Source organism: Crinia signifera, chromosome 19 (assembly GCF_055691185.1).
Source record: "Crinia signifera chromosome 19, ASM5569118v1, whole genome shotgun sequence".
In the NCBI taxonomy this organism is placed as follows: domain Eukaryota; kingdom Metazoa; phylum Chordata; class Amphibia; order Anura; family Myobatrachidae; genus Crinia; species Crinia signifera.
In genome coordinates, this window is record NC_139226.1 from 74178605 (window position 1) to 74203449 (window position 24845).

Sequence of the window (24845 nt, forward strand, 5' to 3'; positions counted from 1 at the left end):
GAGAGCAAATAAATTCCTTATGCAAATTAGTTTGGAAATTAGACCATCTGATTGGTTGATGCAATTCTCATTAGGGATGGCCATCGGCCATCGGCCATCGATGTTTATAAACCATCGATGGGTTATGGTCGATGTTCAATAGTTTTTACATCAATGTTTAGTTAAAACGACTAGTTTTGTTATTTCCTGGTACACAGAGCAAAGTTCCACCCACGACACCAGTGAAGCCCCGCCCCCATATTCTGATTGGCCCACAGGCCAGTCAGTCAAATACAATGTATGACCACTGATATGTAACAACATCGATGGCAAAGGCAACAATGGCAATCATTAATACTCATTCAAAACAATCCATTCCGATTTGTTTATGTACTGTCAGCCAACAGTTTTCTATTTTACTACTTTTGATGGGACCATCATGCAATAGTCTTCAACCAGGAAGCCAATTGGTCAAGAATGTTCTTGTTATCAACCATCTTTGGCTGGTTTTGTAGGTTTTTCAATCAGACTAGGGTGAGGAAGGACCTAAGTAAGTTATGGAGAGCAAATAAATTCCTTATGCAAATTAGTTTGGAAATTAGACCATCTGATTGGTTGATGCAATTCTCATTAGGGATGGCCATCGGCCATCGATGTTTATAAACCATCGATGGGTTATGGTCGATGTTCAATAGTTTTTACATCAATGTTTAGTTAAAACGACTAGTTTTGTTATTTCCTGGTACACAGAGCAAAGTTCCACCCACGACACCAGTGAAGCCCCGCCCCCATATTCTGATTGGCCCACAGGCCAGTCAGTCAAATGCAATGGATGACCACTGATATGTAACAACATCGATGGCAAAGGCAACAATGGCCATCATTAATACTCATTCAAAACAATCCATTCCGATTGGTTTATGTACTGTCAGTCAACAGTTTTCTATTTTACTACTTTTCATGGGACCATCATGCAATAGTCTTCAACCAGGAAGCCAATTGGTCAAGAATGTTCTTGTTATCAACCATCTTTGGCTGGTTTTGTAGGTTTTCAATCGCTGGTTTTGTAGGTTTTCAATCAGACTAGGGTGAGGAAGGACCTAAGTAAGTTATGGAGAGCAAATAAATTCCTTATGCAAATTAGTTTGGAAATTAGACCATCTGATTGGTTGATGCAATTCTCATTAGGGATGGCCATCGGCCATCGGCCATCGATGTTTATAAACCATCGATGGGTTATGGTCGATTTTCAATAGTTTTTACATCAATGTTTAGTTAAAACGACTAGTTTTGTTTTACTATTTCCTGGTACACAGAGCAAAGCTCCACCAATGACACCAGTGAAGCCCCGCCCCCAAATTCTGCTTGGCCCACAGGCCAGTCAGTCAAATACAATGGATGACCACTGATATGTAACAACATCGATGGCAAAGGCAACAATGGCAATCATTAATACTCATTCAAAACAATCCATTCCGATTTGTTTATGTACTGTCAGCCAACAGTTTTCTATTTTACTACTTTTGATGGGACCATCATGCAATAGTCTTCAACCAGGAAGCCAATTGGTCAAGAATGTTCTTGTTATCAACCATCTTTGGCTGGTTTTGTAGGTTTTCAATCAGACTAGGGTGAGGAAGGACCTAAGTAAGTTATGGAGAGCAAATAAATTCCTTATGCAAATTAGTTTGGAAATTAGACCATCTGATTGGTTGATGCAATTCTCATTAGGGATGGCCATCGGCCATCGATGTTTATAAACCATCGATGGGTTATGGTCGATGTTCAATAGTTTTTACATCAATGTTTAGTTAAAACGACTAGTTTTGTTTTGCTATTTCCTGGTACACAGAGCAAAGCTCCACCCACGACACCAGTGAAGCCCCGCCCCCATATTCTGATTGGCCCACAGGCCAGTCAGTCAAATGCAATGGATGACCACTGATATGTAACAACATCGATGGCAAAGGCAACAATGGCCATCATTAATACTCATTCAAAACAATCCATTCCGATTGGTTTATGTACTGTCAGTCAACAGTTTTCTATTTTACTTCTTTTGATGGGACCATCATGCAATAGTCTTCAACCAGGAAGCCAATTGGTCAAGAATGTTCTTGTTATCAACCATCTTTGGCTGGTTTTGTAGGTTTTCAATCAGACTAGGGTGAGGAAGGACCTAAGTAAGTTATGGAGAGCAAATAAATTCCTTATGCAAATTAGTTTGGAAATTAGACCATCTGATTGGTTGATGCAATTCTCATTAGGGATGGCCATCGGCCATCGATGTTTATAAACCATCGATGGCTTATGGTCGATGTTCAATAGTTTTTACATCAATGTTTAGTTAAAACGACTAGTTTTGTTATTTCCTGGTACACAGAGCAAAGTTCCACCCACGACACCAGTGAAGCCCCGCCCCCATATTCTGATTGGCCCACAGGCCAGTCAGTCAAATACAATGTATGACCACTGATATGTAACAACATCGATGGCAAAGGCAACAATGGCAATCATTAATACTCATTCAAAACAATCCATTCCGATTTGTTTATGTACTGTCAGCCAACAGTTTTCTATTTTACTACTTTTGATGGGACCATCATGCAATAGTCTTCAACCAGGAAGCCAATTGGTCAAGAATGTTCTTGTTATCAACCATCTTTGGCTGGTTTTGTAGGTTTTTCAATCAGACTAGGGTGAGGAAGGACCTAAGTAAGTTATGGAGAGCAAATAAATTCCTTATGCAAATTAGTTTGGAAATTAGACCATCTGATTGGTTGATGCAATTCTCATTAGGGATGGCCATCGGCCATCGATGTTTATAAACCATCGATGGGTTATGGTCGATGTTCAATAGTTTTTACATCAATGTTTAGTTAAAACGACTAGTTTTGTTATTTCCTGGTACACAGAGCAAAGTTCCACCCACGACACCAGTGAAGCCCCGCCCCCATATTCTGATTGGCCCACAGGCCAGTCAGTCAAATGCAATGGATGACCACTGATATGTAACAACATCGATGGCAAAGGCAACAATAGCCATCATTAATACTCATTCAAAACAATCCATTCCGATTGGTTTATGTACTGTCAGTCAACAGTTTTCTATTTTACTACTTTTGATGGAAACATCATGCAATAGTTTTCAACCAGGAAGCCAATTGGTCAAGAATGTTCTTGTTATCAACCATCTTTGGCTGGTTTTGTAGGTTTTTCAATCAGACTAGGGTGAGGAAGGACCTAAGTAAGTTATGGAGAGCAAATAAATTCCTTATGCAAATTAGTTTGGAAATTAGACCATCTGATTGGTTGATGCAATTCTCATTAGGGATGGCCATCGGCCATCGGCCATCGGCCATCGATGTTTATAAACCATCGATGGGTTATGGTCGATGTTCAATAGTTTTTACATCAATGTTTAGTTAAAATGACTAGTTTTGTTTTGCTATTTCCTTGTACACAGAGCAAAGTTCCACCCACGACACCAGTGAAGCCCCGCCCCCATATTCTGATTGGCCCACAGGCCAGTCAGTCAAATACAATGGATGACCACTGATATGTAACAACATCAATGGCAAAGGCAACAATGGCCATCATTAATACTCATTCAAAACAATCCATTCCGATTGGTTTATGTACTGTCAGCCAACAGTTTTCTATTTTACTACTTTTGATGGGACCATCATGCAATAGTCTTCAACCAGGAAGCCAATTGGTCAAGAATGTTCTTGTTATCAACCATCTTTGGCTGGTTTTGTAGGTTTTCAATCAGACTAGGGTGAGGAAGGACCTAAGTAAGTTATGGAGAGCAAAAAAATTCCTTATGCAAATTAGTTTGGAAATTAGACCATCTGATTGGTTGATGCAATTCTCATTAGGGATGGCCATCGGCCATCGATGTTTATAAACCATCAATGGGTTATGATCGATGTTCAATAGTTTTTACATCAATGTTTAGTTAAAACGACTAGTTTTTTTTTGCTATTTCCTGGTACACAGAGCAAAGCTCCACCCACGACAACAGTGAAGCCCCGCCCCCATATTCTGATTGGCCCACAGGCCAGTCAGTCAAATACAATGGATGACCACTGATTTGTAACAACATCGATGGCAAAGGCAACAATGGCCATCATTAATACTCATTCAAAACAATCCATTCCGATTGGTTTATGTACTGTCAGTCAACAGTTTTCTATTTTACTACTTTTGATGGGACCATCATCCAATAGTCTTCAACCAGGAAGCCAATTGGTCAAGAATGTTCTTGTTATCTACCATCTTTGGCTGGTTTTGTAGGTTTTCAATCAGACTAGGGTGAGGAAGGACCTAAGTAAGTTATGGAGAGCAAATAAATTCCTTATGCAAATTAGTTTGGAAATTAGACCATCTGATTGGTTGATGCAATTCTCATTAGGGATGGCCATCGGCCATCGGCCATCGATGTTTATAAACCATCGATGGGTTACTGTCGATGTTCAATAGTTTTTACATCAATGTTTAGTTAAAACGACTAGTTTTGTTATTTCCTGGTACACAGAGCAAAGTTCCACCCACGACACCAGTGAAGCCCCGCCCCCATATTCTGATTGGCCCACAGGCCAGTCAGTCAAATACAATGTATGACCACTGATATGTAACAACATCGATGGCAAAGGCAACAATGGCAATCATTAATACTCATTCAAAACAATCCATTCCGATTGGTTTATGTACTGTCAGCCAACAGTTTTCTATTTTACTACTTTTGATGGGACCATCATGCAATAGTCTTCAACCAGGAAGCCAATTGGTCAAGAATGTTCTTGTTATCAACCATCTTTGGCTGGTTTTGTAGGTTTTCAATCAGACTAGGGTGAGGAAGGACCTAAGTAAGTTATGGAGAGCAAATAAATTCCTTATGCAAATTAGTTTGGAAATTAGACCATCTGATTGGTTGATGCAATTCTCATTAGGGATGGCCATCGGCCATCGATGTTTATAAACCATCGATGGGTTATGGTCGATGTTCAATAGTTTTTACATCAATGTTTAGTTAAAACGACTAGTTTTTTTTGCTATTTCCTGGTACACAGAGCAAAGCTCCACCCACGACACCAGTGAAGCCCCGCCCCCATATTCTGATTGGCCCACAGGCCAGTCAGTCAAATACAATGGATGACCACTGATATGTAACAACATCGACGGCAAAGGCAACAATGGCCATCATTAATACTCATTCAAAACAATCCATTCCGATTTGTTTATGTACTGTCAGGCAACAGTTTTCTATTTTACTACTTTTGATGGGACCATCAAGCAATAGTCTTCAACCAGGAAGCCAATTGGTCAAGAATGTTCTTGTTATCAACCATCTTTGGCTGGTTTTGTAGGTTTTCAATCAGACTAGGGTGAGGAAGGACCTACGTAAGTTATGGAGAGCAAATAAATTCCTTATGCAAATTAGTTTGGAAATTAGACCATCTGATTGGTTGATGCAATTCTCATTAGGGATGGCCATCGACCATCGATGTTTATAAACCATCGATGGCTTATGGTCGATGTTCAATAGTTTTTACATCAATGTTTAGTTAAAACGACTAGTTTTGTTATTTCCTGGTACACAGAGCAAAGTTCCACCCACGACACCAGTGAAGCCCCGCCCCCATATTCTGATTGGCCCACAGGCCAGTCAGTCAAATACAATGTATGACCACTGATATGTAACAACATCGATGGCAAAGGCAACAATGGCAATCATTAATACTCATTCAAAACAATCCATTCCGATTTGTTTATGTACTGTCAGCCAACAGTTTTCTATTTTACTACTTTTGATGGGACCATCATGCAATAGTCTTCAACCAGGAAGCCAATTGGTCAAGAATGTTCTTGTTATCAACCATCTTTGGCTGGTTTTGTAGGTTTTTCAATCAGACTAGGGTGAGGAAGGACCTAAGTAAGTTATGGAGAGCAAATAAATTCCTTATGCAAATTAGTTTGGAAATTAGACCATCTGATTGGTTGATGCAATTCTCATTAGGGATGGCCATCGGCCATCGATGTTTATAAACCATCGATGGGTTATGGTCGATGTTCAATAGTTTTTACATCAATGTTTAGTTAAAACGACTAGTTTTGTTATTTCCTGGTACACAGAGCAAAGTTCCACCCACGACACCAGTGAAGCCCCGCCCCCATATTCTGATTGGCCCACAGGCCAGTCAGTCAAATGCAATGGATGACCACTGATATGTAACAACATCGATGGCAAAGGCAACAATAGCCATCATTAATACTCATTCAAAACAATCCATTCCGATTGGTTTATGTACTGTCAGTCAACAGTTTTCTATTTTACTACTTTTGATGGAAACATCATGCAATAGTTTTCAACCAGGAAGCCAATTGGTCAAGAATGTTCTTGTTATCAACCATCTTTGGCTGGTTTTGTAGGTTTTTCAATCAGACTAGGGTGAGGAAGGACCTAAGTAAGTTATGGAGAGCAAATAAATTCCTTATGCAAATTAGTTTGGAAATTAGACCATCTGATTGGTTGATGCAATTCTCATTAGGGATGGCCATCGGCCATCGGCCATCGGCCATCGATGTTTATAAACCATCGATGGGTTATGGTCGATGTTCAATAGTTTTTACATCAATGTTTAGTTAAAATGACTAGTTTTGTTTTGCTATTTCCTTGTACACAGAGCAAAGTTCCACCCACGACACCAGTGAAGCCCCGCCCCCATATTCTGATTGGCCCACAGGCCAGTCAGTCAAATACAATGGATGACCACTGATATGTAACAACATCAATGGCAAAGGCAACAATGGCCATCATTAATACTCATTCAAAACAATCCATTCCGATTGGTTTATGTACTGTCAGCCAACAGTTTTCTATTTTACTACTTTTGATGGGACCATCATGCAATAGTCTTCAACCAGAAAGCCAATTGGTCAAGAATGTTCTTGTTATCAACCATCTTTGGCTGGTTTTGTAGGTTTTCAATCAGACTAGGGTGAGGAAGGACCTAAGTAAGTTATGGAGAGCAAAAAAATTCCTTATGCAAATTAGTTTGGAAATTAGACCATCTGATTGGTTGATGCAATTCTCATTAGGGATGGCCATCGGCCATCGATGTTTATAAACCATCAATGGGTTATGATCGATGTTCAATAGTTTTTACATCAATGTTTAGTTAAAACGACTAGTTTTTTTTTGCTATTTCCTGGTACACAGAGCAAAGCTCCACCCACGACAACAGTGAAGCCCCGCCCCCATATTCTGATTGGCCCACAGGCCAGTCAGTCAAATACAATGGATGACCACTGATTTGTAACAACATCGATGGCAAAGGCAACAATGGCCATCATTAATACTCATTCAAAACAATCCATTCCGATTTGTTTATGTACTCACAGCCAACAGTTTTCTATTTTACTACTTTTGATGGGACCATCATGCAATAGTCTTCAACCAGGAAGCCAATTGGTCAAGAATGTTCTTGTTATCTACCATCTTTGGCTGGTTTTGTAGGTTTTCAATCAGACTAGGGTGAGGAAGGACCTAAGTAAGTTATGGAGAGCAAATAAATTCCTTATGCAAATTAGTTTGGAAATTAGACCATCTGATTGGTTGATGCAATTCTCATTAGGGATGGCCATCGGCCATCGGCCATCGATGTTTATAAACCATCGATGGGTTATGGTCGATGTTCAATAGTTTTTACATCAATGTTTAGTTAAAACGACTAGTTTTGTTATTTCCTGGTACACAGAGCAAAGTTCCACCCACGACACCAGTGAAGCCCCGCCCCCATATTCTGATTGGCCCACAGGCCAGTCAGTCAAATACAATGTATGACCACTGATATGTAACAACATCGATGGCAAAGGCAACAATGGCAATCATTAATACTCATTCAAAACAATCCATTCCGATTGGTTTATGTACTGTCAGCCAACAGTTTTCTATTTTACTACTTTTGATGGGACCATCATGCAATAGTCTTCAACCAGGAAGCCAATTGGTCAAGAATGTTCTTGTTATCAACCATCTCTGGCTGGTTTTGTAGGTTTTCAATCAGACTAGGGTGAGGAAGGACCTAAGTAAGTTATGGAGAGCAAATAAATTCCTTATGCAAATTAGTTTGGAAATTAGACCATCTGATTGGTTGATGCAATTCTCATTAGGGATGGCCATCGGCCATCGATGTTTATAAACCATCGATGGGTTATGGTCGATGTTCAATAGTTTTTACATCAATGTTTAGTTAAAACGACTAGTTTTTTTTGCTATTTCCTGGTACACAGAGCAAAGCTCCACCCACGACACCAGTGAAGCCCCGCCCCCATATTCTGATTGGCCCACAGGCCAGTCAGTCAAATACAATGGATGACCACTGATATGTAACAACATCGACGGCAAAGGCAACAATGGCCATCATTAATACTCATTCAAAACAATCCATTCCGATTTGTTTATGTACTGTCAGGCAACAGTTTTCTATTTTACTACTTTTGATGGGACCATCAAGCAATAGTCTTCAACCAGGAAGCCAATTGGTCAAGAATGTTCTTGTTATCAACCATCTTTGGCTGGTTTTGTAGGTTTTCAATCAGACTAGGGTGAGGAAGGACCTACGTAAGTTATGGAGAGCAAATAAATTCCTTATGCAAATTAGTTTGGAAATTAGACCATCTGATTGGTTGATGCAATTCTCATTAGGGATGGCCATCGACCATCGATGTTTATAAACCATCGATGGCTTATGGTCGATGTTCAATAGTTTTTACATCAATGTTTAGTTAAAACGACTAGTTTTGTTATTTCCTGGTACACAGAGCAAAGTTCCACCCACGACACCAGTGAAGCCCCGCCCCCATATTCTGATTGGCCCACAGGCCAGTCAGTCAAATACAATGTATGACCACTGATATGTAACAACATCGATGGCAAAGGCAACAATGGCAATCATTAATACTCATTCAAAACAATCCATTCCGATTTGTTTATGTACTGTCAGCCAACAGTTTTCTATTTTACTACTTTTGATGGGACCATCATGCAATAGTCTTCAACCAGGAAGCCAATTGGTCAAGAATGTTCTTGTTATCAACCATCTTTGGCTGGTTTTGTAGGTTTTTCAATCAGACTAGGGTGAGGAAGGACCTAAGTAAGTTATGGAGAGCAAATAAATTCCTTATGCAAATTAGTTTGGAAATTAGACCATCTGATTGGTTGATGCAATTCTCATTAGGGATGGCCATCGGCCATCGGCCATCGGCCATCGATGTTTATAAACCATCGATGGGTTATGGTCGATGTTCAATAGTTTTTACATCAATGTTTAGTTAAAATGACTAGTTTTGTTTTGCTATTTCCTTGTACACAGAGCAAAGTTCCACCCACGACACCAGTGAAGCCCCGCCCCCATATTCTGATTGGCCCACAGGCCAGTCAGTCAAATACAATGGATGACCACTGATATGTAACAACATCAATGGCAAAGGCAACAATGGCCATCATTAATACTCATTCAAAACAATCCATTCCGATTGGTTTATGTACTGTCAGCCAACAGTTTTCTATTTTACTACTTTTGATGGGACCATCATGCAATAGTCTTCAACCTGGAAGCCAATTGGTCAAGAATGTTCTTGTTATCAACCATCTTTGGCTGGTTTTGTAGGTTTTCAATCAGACTAGGGTGAGGAAGGACCTAAGTAAGTTATGGAGAGCAAAAAAATTCCTTATGCAAATTAGTTTGGAAATTAGACCATCTGATTGGTTGATGCAATTCTCATTAGGGATGGCCATCGGCCATCGATGTTTATAAACCATCAATGGGTTATGATCGATGTTCAATAGTTTTTACATCAATGTTTAGTTAAAACGACTAGTTTTTTTTTGCTATTTCCTGGTACACAGAGCAAAGCTCCACCCACGACAACAGTGAAGCCCCGCCCCCATATTCTGATTGGCCCACAGGCCAGTCAGTCAAATACAATGGATGACCACTGATTTGTAACAACATCGATGGCAAAGGCAACAATGGCCATCATTAATACTCATTCAAAACAATCCATTCCGATTTGTTTATGTACTCACAGCCAACAGTTTTCTATTTTACTACTTTTGATGGGACCATCATGCAATAGTCTTCAACCAGGAAGCCAATTGGTCAAGAATGTTCTTGTTATCAACCATCTTTGGCTGGTTTTGTAGGTTTTCAATCAGACTAGGGTGAGGAAGGACCTAAGTAAGTTATGGAGAGTAAATAAATTCCTTATGCAAATCAGTTTGTAAATTAGACCATCTGATTGGTTGATGCAATTCTCATTAGGGATGGCCATTGGCCATCGATGTTTATAAACCATCGATGGGTTATGGTCGATGTTCAATAGTTTTTACATCAATGTTTAGTTAAAACGACTAGTTTTGTTTTGCTATTTCCTGGTACACAGAGCAAAGCTCCACCCACGACACCAGTGAAGCCCCGCCCCCATATTCTGATTGGCCCACAGGCCAGTCAGTCAAATACAATGGATGACCACTGATATGTAACAACATCGATGGCAAAGGCAACAATGGCAATCATTAATACTCATTCAAAACAATCCATTCCGATTGGTTTATGTACTGTCAGTCAACAGTTTTCTATTTTACTACTTTTGATGGGACCATCATCCAATAGTCTTCAACCAGGAAGCCAATTGGTCAAGAATGTTCTTGTTATCTACCATCTTTGGCTGGTTTTGTAGGTTTTCAATCAGACTAGGGTGAGGAAGGACCTAAGTAAGTTATGGAGAGCAAATAAATTCCTTATGCAAATTAGTTTGGAAATTAGACCATCTGATTGGTTGATGCAATTCTCATTAGGGATGGCCATCGATGTTTATAAACCATCGATGGGTTATGGTCGATGTTCAATAGTTTTTACATCAATGTTTAGTTAAAACGACTAGTTTTGTTATTTCCTGGTACACAGAGCAAAGTTCCACCCACGACACCAGTGAAGCCCCGCCCCCATATTCTGATTGGCCCACAGGCCAGTCAGTCAAATACAATGTATGACCACTGATATGTAACAACATCGATGGCAAAGGCAACAATGGCAATCATTAATACTCATTCAAAACAATCCATTCCGATTGGTTTATGTACTGTCAGCCAACAGTTTTCTATTTTACTACTTTTGATGGGACCATCATGCAATAGTCTTCAACCAGGAAGCCAATTGGTCAAGAATGTTCTTGTTATCAACCATCTTTGGCTGGTTTTGTAGGTTTTCAATCAGACTAGGGTGAGGAAGGACCTAAGTAAGTTATGGAGAGCAAATAAATTCCTTATGCAAATTAGTTTGGAAATTAGACCATCTGATTGGTTGATGCAATTCTCATTAGGGATGGCCATCGGCCATCGATGTTTATAAACCATCGATGGGTTATGGTCGATGTTCAATAGTTTTTACATCAATGTTTAGTTAAAACGACTAGTTTTTTTTGCTATTTCCTGGTACACAGAGCAAAGCTCCACCCACGACACCAGTGAAGCCCCGCCCCCATATTCTGATTGGCCCACAGGCCAGTCAGTCAAATACAATGGATGACCACTGATATGTAACAACATCGACGGCAAAGGCAACAATGGCCATCATTAATACTCATTCAAAACAATCCATTCCGATTTGTTTATGTACTGTCAGGCAACAGTTTTCTATTTTACTACTTTTGATGGGACCATCAAGCAATAGTCTTCAACCAGGAAGCCAATTGGTCAAGAATGTTCTTGTTATCAACCATCTTTGGCTGGTTTTGTAGGTTTTCAATCAGACTAGGGTGAGGAAGGACCTACGTAAGTTATGGAGAGCAAATAAATTCCTTATGCAAATTAGTTTGGAAATTAGACCATCTGATTGGTTGATGCAATTCTCATTAGGGATGGCCATCGACCATCGATGTTTATAAACCATCGATGGCTTATGGTCGATGTTCAATAGTTTTTACATCAATGTTTAGTTAAAACGACTAGTTTTGTTATTTCCTGGTACACAGAGCAAAGTTCCACCCACGACACCAGTGAAGCCCCGCCCCCATATTCTGATTGGCCCACAGGCCAGTCAGTCAAATACAATGTATGACCACTGATATGTAACAACATCGATGGCAAAGGCAACAATGGCAATCATTAATACTCATTCAAAACAATCCATTCCGATTTGTTTATGTACTGTCAGCCAACAGTTTTCTATTTTACTACTTTTGATGGGACCATCATGCAATAGTCTTCAACCAGGAAGCCAATTGGTCAAGAATGTTCTTGTTATCAACCATCTTTGGCTGGTTTTGTAGGTTTTTCAATCAGACTAGGGTGAGGAAGGACCTAAGTAAGTTATGGAGAGCAAATAAATTCCTTATGCAAATTAGTTTGGAAATTAGACCATCTGATTGGTTGATGCAATTCTCATTAGGGATGGCCATCGGCCATCGGCCATCGATGTTTATAAACCATCGATGGGTTATGGTCGATGTTCAATAGTTTTTACATCAATGTTTAGTTAAAAAGACTAGTTTTGTTTTGCTATTTCCTTGTACACAGAGCAAAGTTCCACCCACGACACCAGTGAAGCCCCGCCCCCATATTCTGATTGGCCCACAGGCCAGTCAGTCAAATACAATGGATGACCACTGATATGTAACAACATCAATGGCAAAGGCAACAATGGCCATCATTAATACTCATTCAAAACAATCCATTCCGATTGGTTTATGTACTGTCAGCCAACAGTTTTCTATTTTACTACTTTTGATGGGACCATCATGCAATAGTCTTCAACCAGGAAGCCAATTGGTCAAGAATGTTCTTGTTATCAACCATCTTTGGCTGGTTTTGTAGGTTTTCAATCAGACTAGGGTGAGGAAGGACCTAAGTAAGTTATGGAGAGCAAAAAAATTCCTTATGCAAATTAGTTTGGAAATTAGACCATCTGATTGGTTGATGCAATTCTCATTAGGGATGGCCATCGGCCATCGATGTTTATAAACCATCAATGGGTTATGATCGATGTTCAATAGTTTTTACATCAATGTTTAGTTAAAACGACTAGTTTTTTTTTGCTATTTCCTGGTACACAGAGCAAAGCTCCACCCACGACAACAGTGAAGCCCCGCCCCCATATTCTGATTGGCCCACAGGCCAGTCAGTCAAATACAATGGATGACCACTGATTTGTAACAACATCGATGGCAAAGGCAACAATGGCCATCATTAATACTCATTCAAAACAATCCATTCCGATTTGTTTATGTACTCACAGCCAACAGTTTTCTATTTTACTACTTTTGATGGGACCATCATGCAATAGTCTTCAACCAGGAAGCCAATTGGTCAAGAATGTTCTTGTTATCAACCATCTTTGGCTGGTTTTGTAGGTTTTCAATCAGACTAGGGTGAGGAAGGACCTAAGTAAGTTATGGAGAGTAAATAAATTCCTTATGCAAATCAGTTTGTAAATTAGACCATCTGATTGGTTGATGCAATTCTCATTAGGGATGGCCATTGGCCATCGATGTTTATAAACCATCGATGGGTTATGGTCGATGTTCAATAGTTTTTACATTAATGTTTAGTTAAAACGACTAGTTTTGTTTTGCTATTTCCTGGTACACAGAGCAAAGCTCCACCCACGACACCAGTGAAGCCCCGCCCCCATATTCTGATTGGCCCACAGGCCAGTCAGTCAAATACAATGGATGACCACTGATATGTAACAACATCGATGGCAAAGGCAACAATGGCAATCATTAATACTCATTCAAAACAATCCATTCCGATTGGTTTATGTACTGTCAGTCAACAGTTTTCTATTTTACTACTTTTGATGGGACCATCATCCAATAGTCTTCAACCAGGAAGCCAATTGGTCAAGAATGTTCTTGTTATCTACCATCTTTGGCTGGTTTTGTAGGTTTTCAATCAGACTAGGGTGAGGAAGGACCTAAGTAAGTTATGGAGAGCAAATAAATTCCTTATGCAAATTAGTTTGGAAATTAGACCATCTGATTGGTTGATGCAATTCTCATTAGGGATGGCCATCGGCCATCGATGTTTATAAACCATCGATGGGTTATGGTCGATGTTCAATAGTTTTTACATCAATGTTTAGTTAAAACGACTAGTTTTGTTTTACTATTTCCTGGTACACAGAGCAAAGCTCCACCCATGACACCAGTGAAGCCCCGCCCCCATATTCTGATTGGCCCACAGGCCAGTCAGTCAAATACAATGGATGACCACTGATATGTAACAACATCGATGGCAAAGGCAACAATGGCAATCATTAATACTCATTCAAAACAATCCATTCCGATTTGTTTATGTACTGTCAGCCAACAGTTTTCTATTTTACTACTTTTGATGGGACCATCATGCAATAGTCTTCAACCAGGAAGCCAATTGGTCAAGAATGTTCTTGTTATCAACCATCTTTGGCTGGTTTTGTAGGTTTTTCAATCAGACTAGGGTGAGGAAGGACCTAAGTAAGTTATGGAGAGCAAATAAATTCCTTATGCAAATTAGTTTGGAAATTAGACCATCTGATTGGTTGATGCAATTCTCATTAGGGATGGCCATCGGCCATCGATGTTTATAAACCATCGATGGGTTATGGTCGATGTTCAATAGTTTTTACATCAATGTTTTGTTAAAACGACTAGTTTTGTTTTACTATTTCCTGGTACACAGAGCAAAGCTCCACCCATGACACCGGTGAAGCCCCGCCCCCATATTCTGATTGGCCCACAGGCCAGTCAGTCAAATACAATGTATGACCACTGATATGTAACAACATCGATGGCAAAGGCAACAATGGCAATCATTAATACTCATTCAAAACAATCCATTCCGATTTGTTTATGTACTGTCAGCCAACAGTTTTCTATTTTACTACTTTTGATGGGACCATCATGCAATAGTCTTCAACCAGGAAACCAATTGGTCAAGAATGTTCTTGTTATCAACCATCTTTGGCTGGTTTTGTAGGTTTTTCAATCAGACTAGGGTGAGGAAGGACCTAAGTAAGTTATGGAGAGCAAATAAATTCCTTATGCAAATTAGTTTGGAAATTAGACCATCTGATTGGTTGATGCAATTCTCATTAGGGATGGCCATCGGCCATCGATGTTTATAAACCATCGATGGGTTATGGTCGATGTTCAATAGTTTTTACATCAATGTTTAGTTAAAACGACTAGTTTTGTTATTTCCTGGTACACAGAGCAAAGTTCCACCCACGACACCAGTGAAGCCCCGCCCCCATATTCTGATTGGCCCACAGGCCAGTCAGTCAAATGCAATGGATGACCACTGATATGTAACAACATCGATGGCAAAGGCAACAATGGCCATCATTAATACTCATTCAAAACAATCCATTCCGATTGGTTTATGTACTGTCAGTCAACAGTTTTCTATTTTACTACTTTTCATGGGACCATCATGCAATAGTCTTCAACCAGGAAGCCAATTGGTCAAGAATGTTCTTGTTATCAACCATCTTTGGCTGGTTTTGTAGGTTTTCAATCAGACTAGGGTGAGGAAGGACCTAAGTAAGTTATGGAGAGCAAATAAATTCCTTATGCAAATTAGTTTGGAAATTAGACCATCTGATTGGTTGATGCAATTCTCATTAGGGATGGCCATCGGCCATCGATGGGTTATGGTCGATTTTCAATAGTTTTTACATCAATGTTTAGTTAAAACGACTAGTTTTGTTTTACTATTTCCTGGTACACAGAGCAAAGCTCCACCAATGACACCAGTGAAGCCCCGCCCACATATTCTGCTTGGCCCACAGGCCAGTCAGTCAAATACAATGGATGACCACTGATATGTAACAACATCGATGGCAAAGGCAACAATGGCAATCATTAATACTCATTCAAAACAATCCATTCCGATTTGTTTATGTACTGTCAGCCAACAGTTTTCTATTTTACTACTTTTGATGGGACCATCATGCAATAGTCTTCAACCAGGAAGCCAATTGGTCAAGAATGTTCTTGTTATCAACCATCTTTGGCTGGTTTTGTAGGTTTTCAATCAGACTAGGGTGAGGAAGGACCTAAGTAAGTTATGGAGAGCAAATAAATTCCTTATGCAAATTAGTTTGGAAATTAGACCATCTGATTGGTTGATGCAATTCTCATTAGGGATGGCCATCGGCCATCGATGTTTATAAACCATCGATGGGTTATGGTCGATGTTCAATAGTTTTTACATCAATGTTTAGTTAAAACGACTAGTTTTGTTTTGCTATTTCCTGGTACACAGAGCAAAGCTCCACCCACGACACCAGTGAAGCCCCGCCCCCATATTCTGATTGGCCCACAGGCCAGTCAGTCAAATGCAATGGATGACCACTGATATGTAACAACATCGATGGCAAAGGCAACAATGGCCATCATTAATACTCATTCAAAACAATCCATTCCGATTGGTTTATGTACTGTCAGTCAACAGTTTTCTATTTTACTACTTTTGATGGGACCATCATGCAATAGTCTTCAACCAGGAAGCCAATTGGTCAAGAATGTTCTTGTTATCAACCATCTTTGGCTGGTTTTGTAGGTTTTCAATCAGACTAGGGTGAGGAAGGACCTAAGTAAGTTATGGAGAGCAAATAAATTCCTTATGCAAATTAGTTTGGAAATTAGACCATCTGATTGGTTGATGCAATTCTCATTAGGGATGGCCATCGGCCATCGATGTTTATAAACCATCGATGGGTTATGGTCGATGTTCAATAGTTTTTACATCGATGTTTAGTTAAAACGACTAGTTTTGTTTTGCTATTTCCTGGTACACAGAGCAAAGCTCCACCCACGACACCAGTGAAGCCCCGCCCCCATATTCTGATTGGCCCACAGGCCAGTCAGTCAAATACAATGGATGACCACTGATATGTAACAACATCGATGGCAAAGGCAACATTGGCCATCATTAACACTCATTCAAAACAATCCATTCCGATTGGTTTATGTACTGTCAGTCAACAGTTTTCTATTTTACTACTTTTGATGGGACCATCATGCAATAGTCTTCAACCAGGAAGCCAATTGGTCACGAATGTTCTTGTTATCAACCATCTTCGGCTGGTTTTGTAGGTTTTCAATCAGACTAGGGTGAGGAAGGACCTAAGTAAGTTATGGAGAGCAAATAAATTCCTTATGCAAATTAGTTTGGAAATTAGACCATCTGATTGGTTGATGCAATTCTCATTAGGGATGGCCATCGGCCATCGATGTTTATAAACCATCGATGGGTTATGGTCGATGTTCAATAGTTTTTACATCAATGTTTAGTTAAAACGACTAGTTTTTTTTGCTATTTCCTGGTACACAGAGCAAAGCTCCACCCACGACACCAGTGAAGCCCCGCCCCCATATTCTGATTGGCCCACAGGCCAGTCAGTCAAATACAATGGATGACCACTGATATGTAACAACATCGACGGCAAAGGCAACAATGGCCATCATTAATACTCATTCAAAACAATCCATTCCGATTTGTTTATGTACTGTCAGGCAACAGTTTTCTATTTTACTACTTTTGATGGGACCATCAAGCAATAGTCTTCAACCAGGAAGCCAATTGGTCAAGAATGTTCTTGTTATCAACCATCTTTGGCTGGTTTTGTAGGTTTTCAATCAGACTAGGGTGAGGAAGGACCTACGTAAGTTATGGAGAGCAAATAAATTCCTTATGCAAATTAGTTTGGAAATTAGACCATCTGATTGGTTGATGCAATTCTCATTAGGGATGGCCATCGGCCATCGATGTTTATAAACCATCGATGGCTTATGGTCGATGTTCAATAGTTTTTACATCAATGTTTAGTTAAAACGACTAGTTTTGTTTTGCTATTTCCTGGTACACAGAGCAAAGCTCCACCCACGACACCAGTGAAGCCCCGCCCCCATATTCTGATTGGCCCACAGGCCAGTCAGTCAAATACAATGGATGACCACTGATATGTAACAACATCGATGGCAAAGGCAACATTGGCCATCATTAATACTCATTCAAAACAATCCATTCCGATTGGTTTATGTACTGTCAGTCAACAGTTTTCTATTTTACTACTTTTGATGGGACCATCATGCAATAGTCTTCAACCAGGAAGCCAATTGGTCACGAATGTTCTTGTTATCAACCATCTTTGGCTGGTTTTGTAGGTTTTCAATCAGACTAGGGTGAGGAAGGACCTAAGTAAGTTATGGAGAGCAAATAAATTCCTTATGCAAATTAGTTTGGAAATTAGACCATCTGATTGGTTGATGCAATTCTCATTAGGGATGGCCATCGGCCATCGATGTTTATAAACCATCGATGGGTTATGGTCGATGTTCAATAGTTTTTACATCAATGTTTAGTTAAAATGACTAGTTTTGTTTTCCTATTTCCTGGTACACAGAGCAAAGCTCCACCCACGACACCAGTGAAGCCCAGGCCCCATATTCTGATTGGCCCACAGGCCAGTCAGTCAAATACAATGGATGACCACTGATATGTAACAACATCGATGGCAAAGGCAACAATGGCCATCATTAATACTCATTCAAAACAATCCATTCCGATTGGTTTATGTACTGTCAGTCAACAGTTTTCTATTTTACTACTTTTGATGGGACCATCATGCAATAGTCTTCAACCAGGAAGCCAATTGGTCAAGAATGTTCTTGTTATCAACCATCTTTGGCTGGTTTTGTAGGTTTTCAATCATACTAGGGTGAGGAAGGACCTAAGTAAGTTATGGAGAGCAAATAAATTCCTTATGCAAATTAGTTTGGAAATTAGACCATCTGATTGGTTGATGCAATTCTCATTAGGGATGGCCATCGGCCATCGATGTTTATCGATGGGTTATGGTCGATGTTCAATAGTTTTTACATCAATGTTTAGTTAAAACGACTAGTTTTTTTTGCTATTTCCTGGTACACAGAGCAAAGCTCCACCCACGACACCAGTGAAGCCCCGCCCCCATATTCTGATTGGCCCACAGGCCAGTCAGTCAAATACAATGGATGACCACTGATATGTAACAACATCGACGGCAAAGGCAACAATGGCCATCATTAATACTCATTCAAAACAATCCATTCCGATTTGTTTATGTACTGTCAGGCAACAGTTTTCTATTTTACTACTTTTGATGGGACCATCAAGCAATAGTCTTCAACCAGGAAGCCAATTGGTCAAGAATGTTCTTGTTATCAACCATCTTTGGCTGGTTTTGTAGGTTTTCAATCAGACTAGGGTGAGGAAGGACCTACGTAAGTTATGGAGAGCAAATAAATTCCTTATGCAAATTAGTTTGGAAATTAGACCATCTGATTGGTTGATGCAATTCTCATTAGGGATGGCCATCGGCCATCGATGTTTATAAACCATCGATGGGTTATGGTCGATGTTCAATAGTTTTTACATCAATGTTTAGTTAAAACGACTAGTTTTGTTTTGCTATTTCCTGGTACACAGAGCAAAGCTCCACCCACGACACCAGTGAAGCCCCGCCCCCATATTCTGATTGGCCCACAGGCCAGTCAGTCAAATACAATGGATGACCACTGATATGTAACAACATTGATGGCAAAGGCAACATTGGCCATCATTAATACTCATTTAAAACAATCCATTCCCATTGGTTTATGTACTGTCAGTCAACAGTTTTCTATTTTACTACTTTTGATGGGACCATCATCCAATAGTCTTCAACCAGGAAGCCAATTGGTCAAGAATGTTCTTGTTATCTACCATCTTTGGCTGGTTTTGTAGGTTTTCAATCAGACTAGGGTGAGGAAGGACCTAAGTAAGTTATGGAGAGCAAATAAATTCCTTATGCAAATTAGTTTGGAAATTAGACCATCTGATTGGTTGATGCAATTCTCATTAGGGATGGCCATCGGCCATCGGCCATCGATGTTTATAAACCATCGATGGGTTATGGTCGATGTTCAATAGTTTTTACATCAATGTTTAGTTAAAACGACTAGTTTTGTTTTGCTATTTCCTGGTACACAGAGCAAAGCTCCACCCACGACACCAGTGAAGCCCCGCCCCCATATTCTGATTGGCCCACAGGCCAGTCAGTCAAATGCAATGGATGACCACTGATATGTAACAACATCGATGGCAAAGGCAACAATGGCCATCATTAATACTCATTCAAAACAATCCATTCCGATTGGTTTATGTACTGTCAGTCAACAGTTTTCTATTTTACTACTTTTGATGGGACCATCAAGCAATAGTCTTCAACCAGGAAGCCAATTGGTCAAGAATGTTCTTGTTATCTACCATCTTTGGGTGGTTTTGTAGGTTTTCAATCAGACTAGGGTGAGGAAGGACCTAAGTAAGTTATGGAGAGCAAATAAATTCCTAATGCAAATTAGTTTGGAAATTAGACCATCTGATTGGTTGATGCAATTCTCATTAGGGATGGCCATCGGCCATCGGCCATCGATGTTTATAAACCATCGATGGGTTATGGTCGATGTTCAATAGTTTTTACATCAATGTTTAGTTAAAACGACTAGTTTTGTTTTGCTATTTCCTGGTACACAGAGCAAAGTTCCACCCACGACACCAGTGAAGCCCCGCCCCCATATTCTGATTGGCCCACAGGCCAGTCAGTCAAATACAATGGATGACCACTGATATGTAACAACATCGATGGCAAAGGCAACAATGGCCATCATTAATACTCATTCAAAACAATCCATTCCGATTGGTTTATGTACTGTCAGCCAACAGTTTTCTATTTTACTACTTTTGATGGGACCATCATGCAATAGTCTTCAACCAGGAAGCCAATTGGCTTTTTACATTACCAACACATGATTTTTTTCAGTAAGCCAATACAGTTAGGAAACTTTTGTATTAGCTTACCTGGTGATAGAAGTAGAAGAGGGCAAAAAAGTGCCTGTATCTCACCTACAGCCATACTACATTGGATAGGCCCAATCTCGTCTGATCTTGGAAGCTAACTAGTTTTGGGCCTGGTTAGAACTTGGGTGGGAGACCACATGGGAACACCAGGTGCTGTAGGCTTTTTTCACATTACTGGCAAATTGTTTTTATTCTCTAGCTATTTAAATTGGAAACTTTTTATTTTTATTGCCAGTACAGACATTTGGAAGAGGTCAAACAGACACAATAGCCATCACCTAAAGACTTACCACACTGCTTAGGCCCAATTCCAACTGCTTTTGGCAGCTAAACAGTGTTGAGCCTCTTTAGTAGTTTAATTTAAGACCCCCTGCTAATATCATGTCCTGTCGGTCTTTTTACATTACCAACACATGATTTTTTTCAGTAAGCCAATACAGTTAGGAAAGTTTTGTATTAGCTTACCTGGTGATAGAAATAGAAGAGGGCAAAAAAGTGCCTGTATCTCACCTACAGCCATACCACATTGGATAGGCCCAATCTCGTCTGATCTTGGAAGCTAAGCAGTTTTGGACCTGGTTAGTACTTGGGTGGGAGACCACATGGGAACACCAGGTGCTGTAGGTTTTTTCACATTACTGGCAAATTGTTTTTATTCTCTAGCTATTTAAATTGGAAACTTTTTCTTTTTATTGCCAGCACTGACATTTGGAAGAGGTCAAACAGACACAATAGCCATCACCTAAAGACTTACCACACTGTTTATGCCCAATTCCAACTGCTTTTGGCAGCTAAACAGTGTTGAGCCTCTTTAGTAGTTTACTATAAGACCCTCTGCTAATATAATGTCCTGTAGGTCTTTTTACATTACCAACACATGATTTTTTTCAGTAAGCCAATACAGTTAGGAATCTTTTTTATTAGCTTACCTGGTGATAGAAGTAGAAGAGGGCAAAAAAGTGCCTGTATCTCACCTACAGCCATACCACATTGGATAGGCCCAATCTCGTCAGATCTTGGAAGCTAAGCAGTGTTGGGCCTGGTTAGTACTTGGGTGGGAGACCACATGGGAACACCAGGTGCTGTAGGTTTTTTCACATTACTGGCAAATTGTTTTTATTCTCTAGCTATTTAAATTGGAAAAAAAATATTTTTATTGCCAGCACTGACATTTGGAAGAGGTCAAACAGACACAATAGCCATCACCTAAAGACTTACCATACTGTTTAGGCCCAATTGCAACTGCATTTGGCAGCTAAACAGTGTTGAGCCTCTTTAGTAGTTTAATTTAAGACCCCCTGCTAATATAATGTCCTGTAGGTCTTTTTTACATTACCAACACATGATTTTTTTCAGTAAGCCAATACAGTTAGGAAAGTTTTGTATTAGCTTACCTGGTGATAGAAGTAGAAGAGGGCAAAAAAGTGCCTGTATCTCACTTACAGCCATACCACATTGGATAGGCCCAATCTCGTCTGATCTTGGAAGCTAAGCAGTGTTGGGCCTGGTTAGTACTTGGGTGGGAGACCACATGGCAACACCAGGTGCTGTATGTTTTTTCACATTACTGGCAAATTGTTTTTATTCTCTAGCTATTTAAATTGGAAAAATTTTCTTTTTATTGCCAGCACTGACATTTGGAAGAGGTCAAACAGACACAATAGCCATCACCTAAAGACTTACCATACTGTTTAGGCCCAATTGCAACTGCATTTGGCAGCTAAACAATGTTGAGCCTCTTTAGTAGTTTAATTTAAAACCCCCTGCTAATATCATGTCCTGTAGGTCTTTTTAGATTACCAACACATGATTTTTTTCAGTAAGCCAATACAGTTAGGAAACTTTTTTATTAGCTTACCTGGTGATAGAAGTAGAAGAGGGCAAAAAAGTGCCTGTATCTCACCTACAGCCATACCACATTGGATAGGCCCAATCTCGTCTGATCTTGGAAGCTAAGCAGTGTTGGGCCTGGTTAGTACTTGGGTGGGAGACCACATGGGAACACCAGGTGCTGTAGGTTTTTTCACATTACTGGCAAATTGTTTTTATTCCCTAGCTATTTAAATTAGAAACTTTTTCTTTTTATTGCCAGCACAGACATTTGGAAGAGGTCAAACAGACACAATAGCCATCACCTAAAGACTTACCACACTGTTTAGGCCCAATTCCAACTGCTTTTGGCAGCTAAACAGTGTTGAGCCTCTTTAGTAGTTTAATTTAAGACCCCCTGCTAATATCATGTCCTGTAGGTCTTTTTACATTACCAACACATGATTTTTTTCAGTAAGCCAATACAGTTAGGAAACTTTTTTAATAGCTTACCTGGTGATAGAAGTAGAAGAGAGCAAAAAAGTGCATTTTTCTCACCTGCAGCCATACCACATTGGATAGGCCCAATCTCGTCTGATCTTGGAAGCTAAGCAGTGTTGGACCTGGTTAGTACTTGGGTGGTAGACCACATGGGAACACCAGGTGCTGTAGGTTTTTTCACATTACTGGCAAATTGTTTTTATTCTCTAGCTATTTAAATTGGAAACTTTTTCTTTTTATTGCCAGCACTGACATGTGGAAGAGGTCAAACAGACACAATAGCCATCACCTAAAGACTTACCACACTGTTTATGCCCAATTCCAACTGCTTTTGGCAGCTAAACAGTGTTGAGCCTCTTTAGTAGTTTAATATAAGACCCTCTGCTAATATAATGTCCTGTAGGTCTTTTTACATTACCAACACATGATTTTTTTCAGTAAGCCAATACAGTTAGGAAACTTTTTTATTAGCTTACCTGGTGATAGAAGTAGAAGAGGGCAAAAAAGTGCCTGTATCTCCCCTTCAGCCATACCACATTGGATAGGCCCAATCTCGTCTGATCTTGGAAGCTAAGCAGTGTTGGGCCTGGTTAGTACTTTGGTGGGAGACCACATGGGAACACCAGGTGCTGTAGGTTTTTTCACATTACTGGCAAATTTTTTTTATTCTCTAGCTATTTAAATTAGAAAATGTTTCTTTTTATTGCCAGCACAGACATTTGGAAGAGGTCAAACAGACACAATAGCCATCACCTAAAGACTTACCACACTGTTTAGGCCCAATTCCAATTGCTTTTGGCAGCTAAACAGTGTTGAGCCTCTTTAGTAGTTTAATTTAAGACCCCCTGCTAATATAATGTCCTGTATGTCTTTTTACATTACCAACACATGATTTTTTTCAGTAAGCCAATACAGTTAGGAAACTTTTGTATTAGCTTACCTGGTGATAGAAGTAGAAGAGGGCAAAAAAGTGCCTGTATCTCACCTACAGCCATACTACATTGGATAGGCCCAATCTCGTCTGATCTTGGAAGCTAAGCAGTGTTGGGCCTGGTTAGAACTTGGGTGGGAGACCACATGGGAGCACCAGGTGCTGTAGGTTTTTTTCACATTACTGGCAAATTGTTTTTATTCTCTAGCTATTTAAATTGGAAACTTTTTATTTTTATTGCCAGTACAGACATTTGGAAGAGGTCAAACAGACACAATAGCCATCACCTAAAGACTTACCACACTGCTTAGGCCCAATTCCAACTGCTTTTGGCAGCTAAACAGTGTTGAGCCTCTTTAGTAGTTTAATTTAAGACCCCCTGCTAATATCATGTCCTGTCGGTCTTTTTACATTACCAACACATGATTTTTTTCAGTAAGCCAATACAGTTAGGAAACTTTTTTAATAGCTTACCTGGTGATAGAAGTAGAAGAGAGCAAAAAAGTGCCTTTTTCTCACCTACAATCATACCACATTGGATAGGCCTAATCTTGTCTGATCTTGGAAGCTAAGCAGTGTTGGGCCTGGTTAGTACTTGGGTGGGAGACCACCTGGGAACACCAGGTGCTGTAGGTTTTTTCACATTACTGGCAAATTGTTTTTATTCTCTAGCTATTTAAATTGGAAACT

General features: G+C 39.8%; 5 non-coding genes and 4 pseudogenes across 5 annotated transcripts; all 9 read left to right on the forward strand.

Moving 5' to 3' along the window:
* Window positions 1–20957: 20957 nt before the first annotated feature.
* On the forward strand, window positions 20958–21076 carry LOC146044315 (5S ribosomal RNA; annotated as a pseudogene).
* A 346-nt stretch (window positions 21077–21422) lies between these two features.
* LOC146043650 (5S ribosomal RNA) lies at window positions 21423–21541 on the forward strand. Its single transcript, XR_014464641.1, has one exon. It is a non-coding gene; the product is annotated as a 5S ribosomal RNA (ribosomal RNA).
* A 345-nt stretch (window positions 21542–21886) lies between these two features.
* On the forward strand, window positions 21887–22005 carry LOC146043204 (5S ribosomal RNA). Its single transcript, XR_014464197.1, has one exon. It is a non-coding gene; the product is annotated as a 5S ribosomal RNA (ribosomal RNA).
* A 346-nt stretch (window positions 22006–22351) lies between these two features.
* Window positions 22352–22470, forward strand: LOC146043857 (5S ribosomal RNA; annotated as a pseudogene).
* Window positions 22471–22815: 345 nt separating this feature from the next.
* Window positions 22816–22934, forward strand: LOC146044563 (5S ribosomal RNA). Its single transcript, XR_014464998.1, has one exon. It is a non-coding gene; the product is annotated as a 5S ribosomal RNA (ribosomal RNA).
* A 345-nt stretch (window positions 22935–23279) lies between these two features.
* LOC146043683 (5S ribosomal RNA) lies at window positions 23280–23398 on the forward strand. Its single transcript, XR_014464674.1, has one exon. It is a non-coding gene; the product is annotated as a 5S ribosomal RNA (ribosomal RNA).
* Window positions 23399–23743: 345 nt separating this feature from the next.
* Window positions 23744–23862, forward strand: LOC146043676 (5S ribosomal RNA). The gene has a single exon (XR_014464668.1). It is a non-coding gene; the product is annotated as a 5S ribosomal RNA (ribosomal RNA).
* Window positions 23863–24207: 345 nt separating this feature from the next.
* Window positions 24208–24326, forward strand: LOC146043891 (5S ribosomal RNA; annotated as a pseudogene).
* Window positions 24327–24672: 346 nt separating this feature from the next.
* LOC146043968 (5S ribosomal RNA) lies at window positions 24673–24791 on the forward strand (annotated as a pseudogene).
* Window positions 24792–24845: the final 54 nt, after the last annotated feature.